The sequence below is a fragment of the Haemaphysalis longicornis genome, unplaced genomic scaffold, assembly GCF_048455015.1.
Source record: "Haemaphysalis longicornis isolate Haplotype H1 unplaced genomic scaffold, Haemaphysalis longicornis Haplotype H1 scaffold_1, whole genome shotgun sequence".
Classification (NCBI taxonomy): domain Eukaryota; kingdom Metazoa; phylum Arthropoda; class Arachnida; order Ixodida; family Ixodidae; genus Haemaphysalis; species Haemaphysalis longicornis.
In genome coordinates this window covers 212,904,429-212,922,923 of record NW_027526203.1, presented here as the reverse complement: position 1 = coordinate 212,922,923, position 18,495 = coordinate 212,904,429, and positions in this window count along the sequence as shown.

Here is an 18,495-nt window from a genome sequence, read left to right as displayed (position 1 = left end):
CGGGGCCTGACTGCGCATGCGCGCGCGGGGAGTGCGAGGAGGTGGCCCCTCAGCGGAGGGAAAGAGCTGGCATGGCGAAGGCAGGCCGTGCGGAACTAATCCACCCCACCGTAACGAATTTGCTCTCCCAAGTCGGGCCCCGCTACCCGCCGCCGTAGCGTTAGCGGACGGCACGCGCTATTCTAAAACTTTCTATTGACTTGCATAGGAATTGTGCTAGGAAACTGCGCGAGCCCGGGACTGCCGAAAGCCCGAGCCCGGCTCTGACCGCATGCCGGGTTCGGACGTTGTAGCACGCATTTTGTCGGGCTCGGGCCGGGCTCGAGCTTGAACAAATTTTTTTTCTGGTCGTGCCGGCGTGCGCCGGCCCGCAGTGCCTGAAGCCCGGCAGTCGCGTGCCACAAATTTTAAATTGTTGATAACAAAAAGTTTGCTCATTTACCATTTAGGTTAAGTGAACTTAAGTGAACACAAAGAAAAGCTAATGAAAACAAAAGCGAACGGAACTTCAGCGCGGCGGGCTACATAATGCAAGCAAGACAGACCTGTCTGAAGAATTAAAGAGCTTTTTTAACAACTTTTTTTTTCTCCACAAAAGCATTGAAGGAGAGTTTTTCTGTGAAACTAATGGATCAACGGAAGCAGAATATCTGTTCAATAAATGTGTAAATAAAGAAGATTATCCCCTTTTCTCAAAATCCTTTAAATGATCCCCGGTGTGCGTCGCAAGTGCAGTACATTCGCCCAGATTCTTGAAAATACATACTCTAAGTCAGGAAATTTCGGTTGCACAAAGCTCAGTCCAAGTTTAATATTAACTTCCAATATACTTTCAGTATGCTTATTTTTTTCGGGCTCATGTTTCCGACTAGGGCTTATATTTAAAAAATGACTGGTTGGCTCAGGCTTATTTTATTACAATCTGGCAAGCTCGGGCCAGACCAAGGTCATATTTTATAAATTTGTCGGGCTCGGGCCGTGTCTCCCGTGTCGCGCCGGGCCTAGAAATTGCAATTGCAACACGCGTGCACTGCTCGAAATGAATTGTGCGTGGTCGTGTTATTTCACCTTTTTTACAACACCTTTACACCACTTTTTTTACAATGCTTTTTTAAAAACCGCAGCACGTCATCGCGCTTGTTGTCGACAATGGTACACTGCTGCGTTCCGTAATTATGCCAGGGGTAGGCCACCCACGGCCCTCGGGCCACCTGCGGCCCTCGATCGGGCCGCATGCGGCTTGGTTGTCAAAACCGTACACCCCTCCCCCTGTTCTTAATTCTTATCTGAAGGCCGACGCGCCAGTTTTGACCTCAAATGGCCCGGGTGATATGCGGGAGACAGCAGCAGAGAATTGATCGCTCCCCATCACATTTAGCCAGATTATTGTCAAGTAGTATTGTCAATTCGCTTAATTTTTTCTCTTTGCCTGCAAAGCCACCTTCCTTCCCCCCCCCCCCCCCCTCCTCCCCGTTTTGCCGTGCGGCCCTCCACCGTGTCGGATTTATACAACTCGGCCCTCCACCTCAAAAGGTCGCGAGACCCCTGCGTTTTGCAAATCGAGCAGCCGTTACGCCAAAGGAATTTCCTTTCACGAGTTCCCGTTGACCAACAATTTTTCAACCAAATACCAAATAATGACCACTTTCCCAAATACTATTTTACTCTTTGTAATGTAAATGTTCCGAGTCGTTTTTTTACTACTTTCTCAAGAAGACAACATTTTACTGCACAATGCGCGACGTTTCGTAACGTAAACTTACGATGTAATTATGCTCACTGATATCTAAAACGTTTTTTACGTAAAGAGACCAGCCGAACGTAAACTTATAATTGAGCCGAGTATTCCTTCATTTGCTTGAAATAAAACAAAACGGAGTAGAAGTCTATCACAGCACGAGTGAGGCTGTACGTTGTCAGCGCACCACAGCAAAAATACATTTGCACGAATATATACAAATACATTTGCATGAGACTTAGATGCATATCTAACTAACTTCGAAAATCGTGCGCCACTTCCATTATGTGTACGTTATCTGTAAACGTGGAACTTCGCAGACCGTATGGAAACCACGACGGGCCGCGCGTAAACAAGCGAAGTTGAGGATCAATTACAGTGCCACCTGACGGGGGCGCCCGGCGCCAGAGCGAGCCCACGTGATATTTCTGGGGACGCTAGCTGCCTTTGGAGTTACAAGGCCCCGCAGTCTGCTGCAGACTGAACAGCGCATTTGAAGTTTGCTTAAGACCCGCCCATGTGACGTCATGGCGGACGTTACGAAACACGATTTGGCGGGAGAATCAAAATTTTAACTTAAATAAATAATTTCTCAGAGAATAAAGCACCATTTGTGGCTGGATAAGAGCTTGGGAAACTATAAAACCCCAAATCCTTCAAATAAAACAAACTTGTATTTTGTTTTCATGGCCCTTTTGAAAGGGTGCTCCACAGCAAGTGAACTTATAGTGCGGAGAAGGTCGCAAAACCGGTTCGAGAGCGTGTGCAAGAGTTACAGTAAACCTCGTTGATAAGTTTAAAAAATACTGGAAATAGAAACGTAGCATCCGGGAAAACGTATGATCTCTCGCAGTAAAAAAAGCAACCCAGAAACGAGCATGATCATTTAATAGCCTCTTTCACTTGTAAATGTCTGTCAACGTCTGCTGGCGCTTGCTGCGGCCCTCTGAGAGCAAGAACTCCTTTTCTAAACATTGCAGACATTAGTACGCACTGGGATCGTCCTTCATTTGGGACGATCCCAGTGCGTACTAATTTGGGACGATTCTGCCTTTAAAGGGTGCTCCACAGCAAGCAAACTTATAGTGCGGGAAAGGTTGCAAATCCGGCAAGTGAGCTTGTGCAAGAAAGACGTACTAACAATCGATTCTGCCTTTAAAGGGTGCTCCACAGCAAGCAGCAGAACTCCTTTTCTAAACATTGCAGACATTAGTACGCACTGGGATCGTCCTTCGCGCGAAGGTAACACCGCTCCGATTCCAAGCTGACTACGACCTGAGCATATGTGGCCGCCGGAGACGCCACCTCTTCCTTCCCGTCGTCACCACCATCTTTCTCAGAGGCTGCTTCATGGCGTGATTTCGCCACGATTTCTTCCGAAGTTAGCGTTCCGCACGTTCGGACGTGGTTATGCAGGCGACGTTGGCTAAAGGCAGCCGCGTTACCAAGTGACTCCGGCAAGCCCAGCACTGCGGGAAAGCCGCCTCAGTGACCCAGGTGGCCCGACCGCCGCGTGCGCTGAGGCAAGGTCCACACGCATGTAAGCACGTTTCTTTGTTCACTGCAAAAGGTATCATCCTGTCGTGGTTGGATAAAATTCTTAAAATTTTGAATGTACTTACTGGGTAATCGTGTTATCCAGGAACGTAATAATCAAAATAAAAAACACCGTTACACTATGGAGCATTTTTAGTGTTCACAGTTGAGAGCGTAGTAACCGGGAAACAGTATGAACCGAGAATGCATCAACGGGGTTGTACTGTAATACGCAAAAATCAATTCTACCGTTAAAGAGTGCTCCACAGCAAGCAAGCTTATAGTGCGGGGAAGGTTGCAAATCCGGCAAGAGGGAGAGAGAAGGAACTTTATTTGAGCCCAAACTGGTAGAAGGAAGGGGGTCACAGTGAGGAAGTCACCTAGCCTTCCCCGTTAGATGGCGGGGTGTTTGTTAGCTATGCGGGCTATAAGTCGGCTGATTTTCTCCGTACTAGATTTCAACGTCGATACAGTAGCTGTGTTGGCTCCATTTGCTTGAACACGAAGGCCGAGTACGCAAATGCACTCGACGCGTGGAATCAGGCTGCCCTGTATATACACTTGAATGTTTGGGACGTCTTTCTTTCTTCTTCCCTTTTTGGGAGGTTGGTAGAAAAGGATCTCCGATTTTTGAGGTGAGCAAGCAAGACCTCTCGGGGTGATGTAGGCGTGGACTGCATCGGCAGCTTGCTGCAGCCTTTCCTCCAGGTCCCCATCACTGCCTCCAGTCGCCCAGATTGTAATATCATCTGCGCAGAGGCTATGTTGGATTCCCGGGATAGCCTCTAGGAGTTGAGGCAGCTTGATCATGGCGACGTTGAAGATGAAGGGCGACAGTACGGATCCCTGTGGTGTGCCCTGACTCCCCATTTGAATGAGCTCCGATTCAAGTCCTCCCAGGGTGAGACGTGCCGTGCGATGAGACAGAAAGTCCTTGATGTATGCATAGGCACGGCGCCCGACTCCAAGCTCGGCCAGATTGTATAGAATGGCATCGTGTCTGACGTTGTCAAATTCCTTGGTGAGGTCCAGTCCAAGTATAACTCTAGTGTCAAGGTCCGAACCTTGAATGTCCAAGATCTGGTGTTTTAGTTGCAGCATAACGTCTTGCGTGGAAAGCTTGGGCCTGAAACCCACCATCGTGTGAGGAAACAAGTGGTTTGTCTCCATGTGCTTGGACAACCTATTCAGCACCACGTGCTCCAGAAGCTTGCCCAGGCAAGACGTAAGAGAAATAGGCCGTAAGTTCTCCAACTTGAGTTCCTTGCCCGGTTTCGGTATCATGGAGATCTTAGCTGTTTTCCAGGCGGGCGGGATTTGCCCTCGTTCCCAGCACTGGTTCATGTACCGTGTGAGGGCGGCTATGGAAGGATCGTCCAAGTTAGTCAGCAGTTTATTCGTGACTCCATCCGGGCCAGGCGCCGATTTGGTCCGGAGATTCGTTAGTGCAGCTCGAATTTCAGCCTCCGTTAGAGGCCTGTCGAGTTCGGAGTTTTCAGGACCAGTGTATTCTGGCAACGGCTCTGGGTCTCCCTCTTTAATGTAGAGGTCCTTAATAGTTTTCAAAAGTTGCTGCTCATCACCGCCATATGTATGTAGGAGAGCTAGCAGGTTATTTCGCTGTACCGTTTTACCTCCGTTTGGGTCTAGGAGGCTTCTTAACGTATTCCACGTGCTGATTTTCCCCATGCGGTCGCATACAGTATGCCATTGCTGATTCGTGAGATAGTTAGCGTGTGCTTCAATTTCCCGATTCAGTCTTGCTAATCTCCTGCGAAGGGGGCGATTCAGTTTTTGCTTGTGGAGCCGCGCCTGGATGCTGGCTTTAGCCTCCCACATGTGTAGAAGTCTGGAGTCAGCCTGCCATAAGTCTGCCTCTTCGGGTATAATGTGTGTGGCCAGGTCAACATGGCTTTGTAGCTCCGAAATCCACTCATCCAAGTCTTCGATCGCTGCCCCATCTGGTTCTACATTTGCTTCTCGTAATTTCCGGAATGTGTCCCACTTGGTAATCATATGCCGTCTGCCCACTGATTTAGCTGGTCCGGTCTGGATAATTGTTTCGACTATGTAATGATCACTTCCGAGGTTTCTACGCGTGTTGTTCCAGATGGCCTCCTTGATATTTTTTGTGCAAGTGAGGTCCGGGGTGGTGTCCCTTGTGACGCTGTTACCCACCCTTGTGGGGTATGTAGGGTCAGTGAGCAGGGTCAATCTAAATGACTGCGAATCTTCCCATAATATTCTTCCTTTCTTGACCTCTCTGGGGTATCCCCACGCCGGGTGTGGGGAATTAAAGTCACCAAGGACAACCACAGGTTGACGTCTGGCTAGGTCCATAGTTTTTCTGAGAAGCTTGGAGAAGGAGTGCGTCTTACTAGGGCTGCTATACACATTTAAAACAAAGAGACTACCTCCGCCTTGTTTCCGCCCAGAAATAATTTCAGTTAACACATTTTCTGGTTCCTCGATGTCCGTTGAATGCTGGATGACTGGGATATTTCTTCGAATGAGGGTTATAACTCCCATACGTTTTTTCCTGTGCGCCAACGAGGGGGAGGAACTGAATGGGCTGAAGCCCGGAAGCTTCGCCTGGCCATTAGTTTCTTGAAGGGCAGGATTGTTAGGTGTGAGCATGTTGATGTATTGTTGCAAATTTCCTCGTTTGTTTTTGAAACCTCGGCAGTTCCATTGCCAAATTCGATATGTTTTATTGCGGTTCTGCTCCATGACGGTCGCCAGTAGACTCAGATTTCTTGGGTCCTTCCGCTACAACATTAAGGGGACGCATGTACATTTTTGTTGTCCTTTGTGGGCCGGCGTTGGATGTAGTCTGTTGCATACGTGTGATGGTGTCTTCTATGGCGACAAATTTGGCGCTCCAGGCTTCTTGCTGCTTAGTGAAGGTGTCGGCTAAGGCCGTAACCATGCTGCCAATTTTGTTGATTTGGCCTACAAGGTTATTTTCCAGATTCAAGAGGTCTTGCTGTTGGGCGGTGCCCTGAGGATCATCCGCGGCTTTCCTTTTAATCGGAGGAGAGGTGTTTTCGGAGGCGCACACGATGTTGGCAGTTGGTGGAGTGGGGGTGAGGGAAGTTACGTTAGCTGCAGTTGTCTGGTTACGCTTCAGCATAGCTGTTGGACCTCTGGGTCCTCCAGCTGCGGCGCGATTCTCAGGAAGGGGAGCGACACGTCGTGATCCGATGAGGCTTTTAATGGAACTAGAAGAAGAAGAGCGCGAGCCGGCGCAGCCACGCGAGCATGCGACAGCTCGTGAAAAGCAGCATGAATGATGATGATCAGTGTCGTCTGCAAGCAGCGAGGAAGTCCCAACAGTCTCCCCCGCCGACAGATGACGCTAGGTTCATGGCTTCCGAAGGGTGGAGTACGGCATGCTGGACTGAAGTGCTGCTGGGCAAACGTAGAGAGCAAGTCCTGATACTTCGTCCCGTCGATCGATCGACTCTTCTAATCGCTGCGTCAAGGTCCACAGTTTTCTATGACAACGTTTTTCGCCGAGTAGAATGACTCTGTCCTTCCATAAGTGTCTTTTTCTTGGCTAGATTTGAGATTCCCGTGCATCAGTCGTCCGCCGTCAAGAGAGCGCTTCCTCCGCCATCGGTGTTTCCACTGCCTAACCTGTCGCTTCTTGCAATTTGTCCACAGTGTTTTGGAAGCCAGAGTCGATTCATGAAGGTAGGAGCAGGAAAGTTTTCTAAACCTAAACAAGGGAAAGTTGCTGCAAACGGAAAACTTCTCTTGCAGGTGTCGGACCTTCGGGGAGGGCGTGCTTTTGCTGCCTTTTCTCTGTGCTTTCCTCCGCGGACGTCTTGGCGCTTCTGTTTTTGTTCTGTTTTGTTGTTCTGTTTTGTTCCGTGTCTGCAGCGCCACAATTTTCGCTTGATGCCTCACTTTTGGCTCGGAATGGCGTCTTCTGGCTCGTTCCTTGTTTTGGCGCTCGTGTCCTTTTGACTCGGTCTGCTTTACAGACGTTCGCTGAAGAAGGTGTCCTGCATCCTTTGAAGCCTGTTCCCGGTAGCACTGGATTATCTGGGGCGTGAAGGGAAAGATGTCCGACTCTTTGTTGCAATGAAGTCCTACCACTTTTGAGGTTCCAGAAGGCGACCAAATTGATTTTTCCGGTGAAGTCAGTACTTCTTCTGAGGCGTTTGATACAACAGGGTCGTTGCTGGCCAATATACATGTAGTCATTGAAGCTTCTCGGAAGATCATCTCATTATTGAGCACCTCGATGGCTTCTTCAGTAGTGGACTCCGCTTCAACGAGGGGATAGTTCATACACTTGGACTCCGCTTCCACGAGGGGATAGTTCACAGTGGAGTCTTGTGGTAGTGGGGCTGTCGTTGTGTGCCACTTTTCCACGGATTGAAGCTGGTGGTTCAAAGTAGCCGTTAAAATGACAGGACTCGAACTATCTCCAAAGGGTACCCGAGGTAATTTCCATGCGTCCAAGTCCTGTAGTGGATGGTCTGTTTGTGAGGATGTGCACTTGCCATGTGTTTGTGAATGAACGGTCGCCGGGCGTAGCGTCGAAGACCGGCATTCCTGAATCTTGAAACGCAGACTAGCCGTCAAGGTGACAACCTTGTCGCGGTATTTTCCGGCGTCTAACGTCTCACTTTCTAGCAAGTCGTCTGGTGTCTCCTCAAAAATCACGTCATCCACTTTCTCAATCTGTGCATAAAATGCGCTGATTCGGTCGAGCAGTACACTTACTGCAGATGGTGTCACCTCTAGATTTCCTCCTAAGTGGCCTTCCGCTTCCGCTAGAAGGCCATCCAGTTGCGCCCGTAGTCTGAGGCGTCGTCGAAGTTGCCGCTCCATTCGGTCGCACGCAGCTGGGAACTCTCGCCAAGATCGCAGGCGCCGCGTCGTTTCCTGTGCTTTCGCGGCTCCGTGCGTCGATGTGCTTGGCGTCGGCTAGAAATCCCGGGTTTTCGGCACCATGTGTTGGACCTCTGGGTCCTCCAGCTGCGGCGCGATTCTCAGGAAGGGGAGCGACACGTCGTGATCCGATGAGGCTTTTAATGGAACTAGAAGAAGAAGAGCGCGAGCCGGCGCAGCCACGCGAGCATGCGACAGCTCGTGAAAAGCAGCATGAATGATGATGATCAGTGTCGTCTGCAAGCAGCGAGGAAGTCCCAACAATAGCAATTTCAGCTTTGAGCTGCCTGTTTTCCTTTAGAACCAATTCGAGGGTTTGTCGAATGCGAGTGATTTCCTCGCCTGCAAGGGGTGGGGTATCATGTTTCTTCGTACGTGTTTCTTTGTGTGCGGTGTTACCCTGAGAGGCCGCCGTTGCCCAACTCACCTTAGCGTCGAGGCTGCCTTCCATCTTGTTCTTCTGAGATGCCGAGCGTGAGGCGCTGCGTTGTTGTCGTCCCCTTCTTCTGGACTGGGAGCGTGAGCGTCGTCCAGCTCCCTCCATGTTGTGCGGGGTTGCCAACGGCGGAAAGGTTTCTGAGTGCTCTGTCTCTTTTTGTCCTCTGGTTTCTTGGACTCCACTGCCGCGTCGTTGATGCTGGAGGCCTTGTTGCTGTCGGAGCCATTCGCGCTGCCTCAACACGTAAGGTGTCTTGTAGCGCTGTTTGCACTTTTTGTCCCCTGTAGGATGTCCTTTCCCACACAAGGCACACTTCACCACACACTCGTGTTCCTCCATGGGATTTGCAAGACCACATGCGCCGCAGAAGGACTTGTCTGGGTACGGGCAGACGTCCATGCGATGTCCGACTTTGCCGCACGCTGCGCACACTTCGTGTTTCTTTTTGTGCAGGAAACACCGGTATTCTGCTCCGCGGTAGTAGACAAAGTAGGGCACTTTTGTACCCACAAATGCTATAATCACTGAGTTCGTTTTCCCCATTCTTCTGGCGTGCAACGCTGTGGGGTTCCTCGAGTAGATTAGGCTTCTCGCTATGTCTTCTGCCGAGTCGTAGCTTGGTACGTTATGGATGCCTCCTTTCATTGAATCCTCGAGTGACGTGGTATAAGCCACAGCAGCGTACTGTGCTTCTCCTATTTTCAACTCGGAGATCTTTGCATATTTTTCCGCTCGAGCGAGCGCTGGCGTACTCACGATTAGGATGTTTTGTTCAGGATTGGAGCGTAGGATGTCTTCAGAGGCTTGGGCCAATGTGAAGCCCGCAGACTGCAGAATGCTGTCGCGCAGCTGAGCGTCGCTCACCTGTGTGACATTCAGGCCCTCTCGAGGACGAATGACGACTTTGATGCCGTCCTTGGGTAGGCGAGGGTACTTGGGGCGGTGCTGCGGAGGTTGTTTCCTCATGCGTTCACGTGACTGGTGTGATGATGAGCCTGGCTCCTGGACCGAGACATCTTCCAGGCGCTTGGCGTCCTGCTTGAGTTGCGCCAGGGCGCGACCGAACTTTCGCCGATGGCTGGGGAGCCATTCGCTGTCGTCTTCGTATTCTTCTGCCGAGATAGACTCGCCTTCAACCGTGGTAATCATTCGCACTGCTGTTCCCGCAGCGTATGCGGCGCTCCCCTGGGCAGGCGCTGGGCTTTTCGCCTCGCCCGAGAGCACACTCCCGCTGGGTGACGTCATCACCGCGAGATGATGCCTCGCCGCAGCCACCACTAGGATTACCGCCGTGGGCAGCGCGGCCGGGGCTGCGTTCGGCGATTAAACGGCAGCAGATGGATGGATCTTCATGCGGGTGGTCCCCTCAGGTGTATCTCGACCTTAGGAAGCTTGACCGATGATCAGGAACAGGTGAAACAAAGGATTGTCGGCGCTAGCGCAGGAAAATCACAGAGCTCATGCGAAGGATGACAGCTCCGTTCGGCCCCCTAGCACGTGCCAAATCCGGCAAGTGAGCTTGTGCAAGAAATACGTATTAACAATCGATTCTGTCTTTAAAGGGTGCTCCACAGCAAGCAAACGTATACGCCTCGAGCTTCGCGATCGCTGCGCCGCCTGCCGCCGCTTCTCCGCAGCGCTTACGGGATGTCCGCAGCGCAGCTGATAGCGGCTCATGCAGTGTTTTGGTTCTCTTTCGCTTCTTTTTGCCTTTCCGCGCCCTAAACATCTTGTTATTTTAATGTCTGTAAGCAAATAGTACGTTTAGGGCATTTTAAAAAGCAGCTGCGTCCTGATTAGAGTTGTTAGAGTGCTCGAACGCCAACAAGAGCTGACCGGGGACGAGGTACTGCGCGCTTCTTCGCGTCGGCTACGGCAGCGGCATATCACCACTGTCACCTCTGAATATCTCAGGCGCAAGTGAATTCTATTGACGCCTCGTTTAGACCTGATATTGGCACAGTGAGAGGTAGGTTTCGTTTTGCAGCGCGGACAACGAATTCGGCCTTGTTTTTAATGTATACGTCGTCGAAAAATATCATTCGGGGAGGTGATTACCTAATATACCTGGCAATAACTTGTGCCTTTTATAGAAATAAAGGCCACGTGAACATGTTAAGTATATCCCAAGTCTATGGGTCGTTAAATATGTGCCCACTCCCGCCTGATAGAACGGACCAAGGAGAGTTCATGAAACCACAGAAAAATAAATGGTCTGCCGAAGCAATGTTCGTGCGAAAATGAAAAAAAAAAAAAAAACAGTGCAGCTTCGCAAATCCTAGAGACGTTCGTCTTACCTTAAGCAAGGTTGAACTCACTAGACCAACTAGATGCGAATGCACTGATGTTTTCCAAGACAAGGAGGGGGCGCTTAACTATCGTTGTGTACAAATGCGGAGCGAAATCAAGGAAAGGCCGTTTTAGTAAATCACACACAAGCTGCGCGTTCACCTTTATTTTGTTTTTCGACTTTAACGAACAGGGGATCACTCGGCGGACACATTTTTTGAAGTACAGTAAGGAAGCTTTTCACAAGCGATAAAAGGTGTCGTTGGATTGAGTGTGGTATCTGATAAGGCCCCCTGATTACACTTTTGTGCTAAAGTCTGCCGTCTCCTTGTGTCATATGATGATGTTTCGAAAAAGCGTTTAGTCACGGCCGCGGATATAAGCGGAAGATATATGTAACCGATGACTGTGTGGGGAAGCTCACCTCGCGACAAGACGACCCAGCCGTAAATTCTTTGTGCTGACTCCCGCATGTAATTTTGCGTTATCAATATTAATTATTGCGTAGAATGTCCGTGATATTTATGCCACATTGGCTTGTTCAGGGTAGTGATTAATATCCGAGATATGAAGCGTAACTGGTGGGCTGTCCGGTATGAGTGCTCCGCTAGATTATGAAAGCACACGAAACCGATTTACATCGTAGTGTGTAGCCGTAGCATGAGCATCTGAACGAACGCTGCTTACGGAGTTACTGTTAGTAAATTTCAGGGCAGTGGAATTACAATCAGATCCGTGCATATATGCCGGTTTCGTGACGCCGGCTTGTGACACACACCTGGCCCTTATGCGAACCGAATGTACCAGAGTAAGATCGCGTCAGAAGCATTTACATTCTCGTAAATGCACCACGTTTGCGAACAGAGTGACTGGTCCACATAAATATGTATTTCCAACGCATACAAACGGGAAATATCAGTCGCGAACGTGCCTCCAAAGCAACGGCGACAGTGGTGAGCGGGCCGGCAACTCCCGCGACTGCTTTCGAAACGGGCCGCTAGGGTGATTTCAGTGGCGCCCCTACAGGCAGCGCTCGAGGCCTATAGTGCGGGGAGGGTTGCAAATCCGGCAAGTGAGTTTGCGCAAGAAATACGTACTAACAATCTATTATGCCTTTAAAGGGTGCTCCACAGCAAGCAAACTTATAGTGCGGGGAAGGTTACAAATCCGGCATGTGAGCTTGTGCAAGAAATACGCACTAACAATCGATTGTGCCTTTAAAGGGTGCTCCACAGCAAGCAAACTTATAGTGCGGGGAAGGTTGCAAATCCGGCAAGTGAGCTTGTGCAAGAAATACACACGCACAATCGATTCTGCATTAAAAGGGTGCTCCACAGCAAGCAACTCATAGTGCGGGGAAGGTTGCAAATCCGGCAAGTGAGCTTGTGCAATAAATACGTACTAACAATCGATTCTGACTTTAAAGGGTGCTCCACAGCAAGCAAACTTATAGTGTGGAGAAGGTTGCAAATCCGTGAGCTTGTGCAAGAAATACGTACTAACAATCTATTATGACTTCTAAGGGTGCTCCACAGCAAGTGCACTAATGCGGCGGTGAAGATTGCAATGCAATTAGCAGGGAGAGAAACTTGTACTGCGCTTGGTAATATCAGGACCTTCAATGCATTTCTGGTCATGAAACTCAGCCGTCACTATGTGGAAGAGCTTTGTGCGCTGTCCAAGGAGGCCGCATCGCGGTGCTGGCGTTGATCGTAGGGCAGCTGGGGAAGTGGCCGGAGCGATGCTGGGCGGGGAATGGACGGTCCACGCGGATTGCCCCGTGTTGCTGTTAATGCAAGTGACGTAGCCGGATCGCCTTTATGTAACCCAGTAAAAGCTTTCGTACATGCCTAACTAGGCGACACAAGCCACGGATAGCTCGCGGCTTGAGCTATCACAATCACGCGGATTTCGCTCATTGCAACCTCATTTTCCTCTAACGATGTCTGAATCACAATCCATTTTTAGCTCAAGTAGGCACGAGCAGCGCGTACATCTATCAAACTCTTTTGCTTCCAATGGCTCCAAAGCGGTAGTCCTCTAGCGGTCCGTACGCGTCATGGAGGGGAAACCGCAGGACATGATCTGGTTGGCGCCTTCGATTTGTCGCTTGGCCACTGACGAACTTTTCTGACCCAGCTATAGATCGGCGGCGGACGACGTTTTGTCCACCGCCGCCCGCCAGGCGCGCGCCACCGGGCGTTCTTCGTCGACTTTGCGTCACATGTATCACTGCAAGGGCCTCTTAAATGCGACGAAAACTAGAAGCAGCCGCATCATGTATTGATGGCCTGGTTTGACATGCTGTTGTTGTTGTTGTAGAACTTTTATTGTGAGAAGAAAGGGGAAGGGGGCAGGGGTGAAAAGTTGAAAGGGAGTTCATGGGTGGGGCCCAACGTCCAGGGCTCCAGATGCAACGGCTCCCACCTTGGCTCTCTGGATCAGACGTAGCTGATCTTCGAGAGATGAGCTGGTAAGGGCTGCCTCCCATGTCTCGATAGGATTAATCTGTATACTATTGTTTTCCTGGGGCCAGATGAGCGGGCACGCCCAGGTTGCGTGAAATAGCGTGGCTATCTCTCCGCATTTTGTGCACGTTTCTTGGAAGGAATTGGCACAAACGCCATGCTAAGAAACATGGGAGATCAGCAGGTGGATGAAATTACAGAATACATAAATGAAAAACTTTGGATACCGGGCGCTGTACCAGCAGAATGGCGACATTCCGATATTGTATCTATTCCCAAACCAGGCAAGCCGCCTACAATTGAAAATCTCAGACCTATTTCTCTTACGTCATGCGTAGGGAAACTCTATGAGAGAATTATCACCAATCGGCTAACCAACTACATAGAAGATAACGGCATCTTCCCAAATAGCATGATAGGCTTTCGTGCAGGACTGTCCACACAGGACGCCTTCCTACTCATAAAGGAAGAAGTAATAAAGAAGGTTGCTCAGGGAGAACACTTTATCCTAGCCCTGGACTTGAAGGGAGCATTTGATAACGTCTCCCACAAAGCCATTTTAGAAACTCTCAGCGCAATGAGCTGCGGCGAAAGAACCTTCAAGTTCGTAACAGCGTTCCTATCCAACAGAACAGCAACGGTAGGAATTGGCCAACTGAGATCAAAACCCTTTCAGATGTCAAATGCAGGCACGCCACAGGGATCCATCATATCCCCTCTCCTTTTCAACATTTCGATGATAAAGATCGCGAACAAGCTGAGAGAACTCCCGAACATTGGACACGTCATCTATGCAGATGATATAACGATATGGGCGACGCAAGGGTCAACTACAGAAAAAGAAAGGCATCTTCAGAACGCCGTAAACTGGGTAGTAAAGCTGGCAGGCGAAAATGGACTCCAGTGCGCCCCGGAAAAATCAGAGATAGTAAGAATCCACGCACACCGAAGCAGCAACAAGGAAGACAAGATTTTTGCACGAAGGCGCCATCTGTTGAAGTGCACGAGAGGCAAAATGCCGGCTTCATGTTGTTGAAGCCGCTAGTTCGCACGCGGGTTCAAATCTCCACTAGGGGCGCCAGCGTTAGCGTTTTTGAGGGCTTAAAAAACGCATATTTCAGCAGCAGAAACGCCCCTAACTCACGCAGAGTCGTCAAACGACAGACAACACAAGCGGGACGTTCCTTCATTGGGTCTGTTTACAGAACGACTCCCGGTTGATTCCGGGCACGGATGTACAGGTAGCTACACTGAGAGCAACTCAGCGTTTAGTGTGTTAGAGCAACAAGAACCATGCTCATTCCTGTGTTAGGTGTTGTTTTAGCGTGCTTTTTTGTATATATAATAACTTTTTTTGGCTAGGCGACAGTGTGTATGAGTGTGAAAGCCATACTAGAGGCCGCCCGCTACAAAGAAACAGCCCCGTCCATCCATTAATTCATCCATACATCCATCCATCCGACGCGGCGGTGGATGCAGTTTCTTCGCTCCATGTAGTTCGGCCCGACGAACATGCGGCGTCTTGCCGCGCGAGATTTTTTGCCGCGCGAACTTTGTCGTGGAAGTTCGTTCCATGTATTCTGTCTTGTAGCTTTTCCTGTCGTGTACCGCTGAAAATTGACTTGATTTTTTTAGGGGCGAATAATCTCGTGTGCACGGTCATGCCGTTAACTTGCTGCCTTCTTGGCTTTTGATGTGGCTAGAGAGGGCATGACGACAAATCATTGCTATTTCGTTTTTCTTCTGACGCCGAACTGCGTGCGAGATAGAAGCATGCCATTCCCCCAAAAAAGCTAGAGAATTTAGCTTTTGTTTACTGCTAGTACTCGTATGTAAAAAAAAGCATCTTCACACTGTCTTGCTGAATGTGAATGGAGAAAAAAATAGCGCGTCAATGTGTGCGCGGACCAACGTTACTAGATTAGGTGGCGGAGATATTGTAGACAGCATACTACTAGACAACTGAACTTATGCTGCAAGGGTCAGATGCACGTTGCATTTTCTGGGCACAACAGCAGAAAAAATCCACTTTTTTCTGAAGTGTCTCCAACATTTTTTCTCCAACAAAGTGTCTCCAACAAGAGAATGTGGTTTCGGGGACAGCGATTCGTTCAGAAGGCCTAGCGAATGAAGGCGAATCAGAGTCAGTGAAAGCTGCTGTGGAGACTTTTTTTTTTTTGGCATTGTCTTCTCTTTCTGTCTTCGTTTCCTTGGTGGGGGAGTGTAGTTTGCTGTGGGGTCAGGTACATTGCCGGACTGTAAAGGGAACTGTTAAAACCACCGCCATTTTGTGCTTGGACATTGTGGGATATCGTGGGGTTCTTAGGGGCAACATAGCCAGTACTCCGGCGTATACATAGACCACCACGCTAGCTCCCGGCCTATCAACCACGCGGGCTCCCACACTTACGGCAGCCCGCTCGCGTAGGCGCCAGATCCCGACGCCTCCTGGGTTCCGTGGCCACTTCGACCGCAGGTCCTCCCAACGGTTGGCTGCTGGAAGGTTGGTGGCCCGGCGGGCCGGAGCAGCAATTGGCAGTAGCTCCACGGTCCGCGCTCGGCCCCGCCGGTGGTTCAGCCGGCCATCATCGCCGTCCGTGGCAGTGGTGACTGGCGTGGTTCCCGGTGGTATCCGTTTGCAGGTCTCGCTCTCACCAACTGGTGCAAACGATTCCCATACTTGAAGTGGGGAGAAGCGGTTCTCCGCAATCTCCCGTGACCGGCCGGATTCCTCATCGACGACCTCGCCAAATAGGGTGGCTAAGATGCATGCCCCGTGCACTTCGCTCGCTCGCAGAATCTCGAGTCCGGCAACTGTGCTCCAGCAGCCACCCCCACCAGGAGGCAGCTCACCTGACTATTACGGGTTGTCGGCAACGATATACACATCCAAGTTATTTCGGCCTGGTGCGTTGGTCGGCAAAGCTGCGTCAGCATCAAGCAGGCGGGGCTCCTGCAACTCACTCGCAGCAATACAAGCTGCCGTAGAGCCAGCGCCAACCACAATGTAAGTGGCTTACGGGCGCACATCACCGGTAGAGGTCACCTGAGAGTCCGTCTTTTCTAAAGACCGGCGATCTCTCGCGACCAACGAGCCCCCTGCTGAGCCGCGCGAAGCTCTTACTGCCTAAACGCAATCTCGAGCGGGGACTTCACGGCATCAAGACGCACACACTTAGGAAGTGCGGAGACAACGATCCCATTGCTCCCGCTTCCCCCCGCAGCGAAAGGAGACTGACCTTCAGCGTTCCCCTCGCTCTTGGTCAGGCGTAAGGTTCGGCAAAACACTCCGCCTCGAATTCGAAGCACAGTAGCGACGGGCTGTTACGAATCGGCCAGCGCCACCGTACTTTCCCGCATCACTCCTCGGCTGTGCGGCGAAGCCACTGCGTGCGCATTTCAGCCGTCAGGCGCCAGCATGTTCATTCAAGTTTCGACAAGCCGGGCCAGACGCCTCGCTTTCAACTCGCTTCAAACTTCGACGGTTGCCGACCCGGCGAGGCACGTCTCAACGCGTTTCAAGGACACAGCGGTCCCGTCGATCGCTGCGGAGTCCTCCTCTCTCCCCTCTCTCGGACTCAACGTGCGCCGAGGCTACCGACTGTCACGAACTCTGGAAAGAGCGTTGTGTGTGTCTGTGACGTTCGTGGCGTGTTGCCGCTTGTTGGCGTTTTGACCGTTACGGCTTTTGGGTATAAATAGAAGCCGCCCAAGCGCTGTAACTCATTCCTGTTTGAGCAGCGAATCCATGCTGTCGCTCTGCTCGAGTCCTGTATTGTAACCTCGCCCGTCGGGGCATTGTTTTTTTTGGGGGGGGGGCTTCGGCTCACCTCTCGCTATGAAGTAAACAGTACGTTAGCCTACGGCTTCTGGACTTCTTCATGGCTGCAACAGCGGCTGGCCGCTGGCATCGTACGCGCTACCACTCGTATGTCGGAGGCCACGGAGCTCGGATCGGGTGCCCCCACTCGGTCGCAACAGGGCTTATCGCGCGGTTCACCGCGCGATAGGCCTGTCGCTACTGTGCTTCGCTAATTAGCGGACTCCCAAACACTGCACCCTCGTTCTGTAGTGTCCGCCGCGCCTGAGGGAAACTTCAACCGGAGCCGCCGGCCCAACTGCGCGGGAACGGCCCTACGAGGAAGGCGACCCGTCGCCATGTTTGAACAAGGCCTACGTACCTCCCGTCTCGCAAGCGCACCACAACTGTTGTTGCTCGGAGGTATCCTTCGGACGTACCACCTGATGCGTGCAAAAAGGTTTACACATTTGCCGTCACGGCTGTAACGGGCACCGTAAACTGTCTGCCTGTAACCTACTGGCGCGAGGCGTTCCGTCCGAGAAATCTTCCGAACAAAGCGTAGCGGGCTGCACCTGCAGCCCGATACGGTTTTGTGCGTCTGCAAGGTTTATAAAAGTTACCGTGGACCAATTATCTTCATTTGAGCTATTATAACGATCGAATGGGTTAACACTGCCAAGTGTGCATTTTTGTTCAAATGCAGAACGTTATGTGGTCGGACCGTTTTTTCCTTATTTTTTTTTTCGTGAGTGTTTCTGTCGTTCCTTGGAGGGCCTTGTTATTTCTGTCATCGTTCTGTGGCGGTGGGTATAAGATGCATAACTTTTACTTCGCTAGTTCATTTTCATTTCTTTATTTTTTCTTTTTTGTTTTGTTTTGTGAAAATCCGTGGGTGACTTGGATCTCTTCCGGAGCCTCGAAAAGGGTGGGTTCGGCATCATCAACGTGGATCTTCAGCTTACCATCCTGCGCCTGCAGTACATTAGGGATTGACGTCAGCCATGGAGTTCCCGGGAGCCATACATTTGGCACCGTGGCTTGCCATGACGGAGCCTCTGTGCTTCGGATCACGTTTGATGGCCTACCATAATGAAGCTGCGTTAGTTCTACCTCTGCTTGAGCACCATTTTTCTTGAGACTTACAGCCAAACCCAGGAAACTGTACTCTGGACCTCACGGACGGACAAGGTCCTACCACCCCTTCTCTAACGACACCACCCAACACCTGACGACGTTTTGAAACGTGTAAGAAGACTAGTGTCCGCATGGGTTCAAAAAACTTTCAGAGCGAAAGCTCCACCACGCTACATTCATGGTG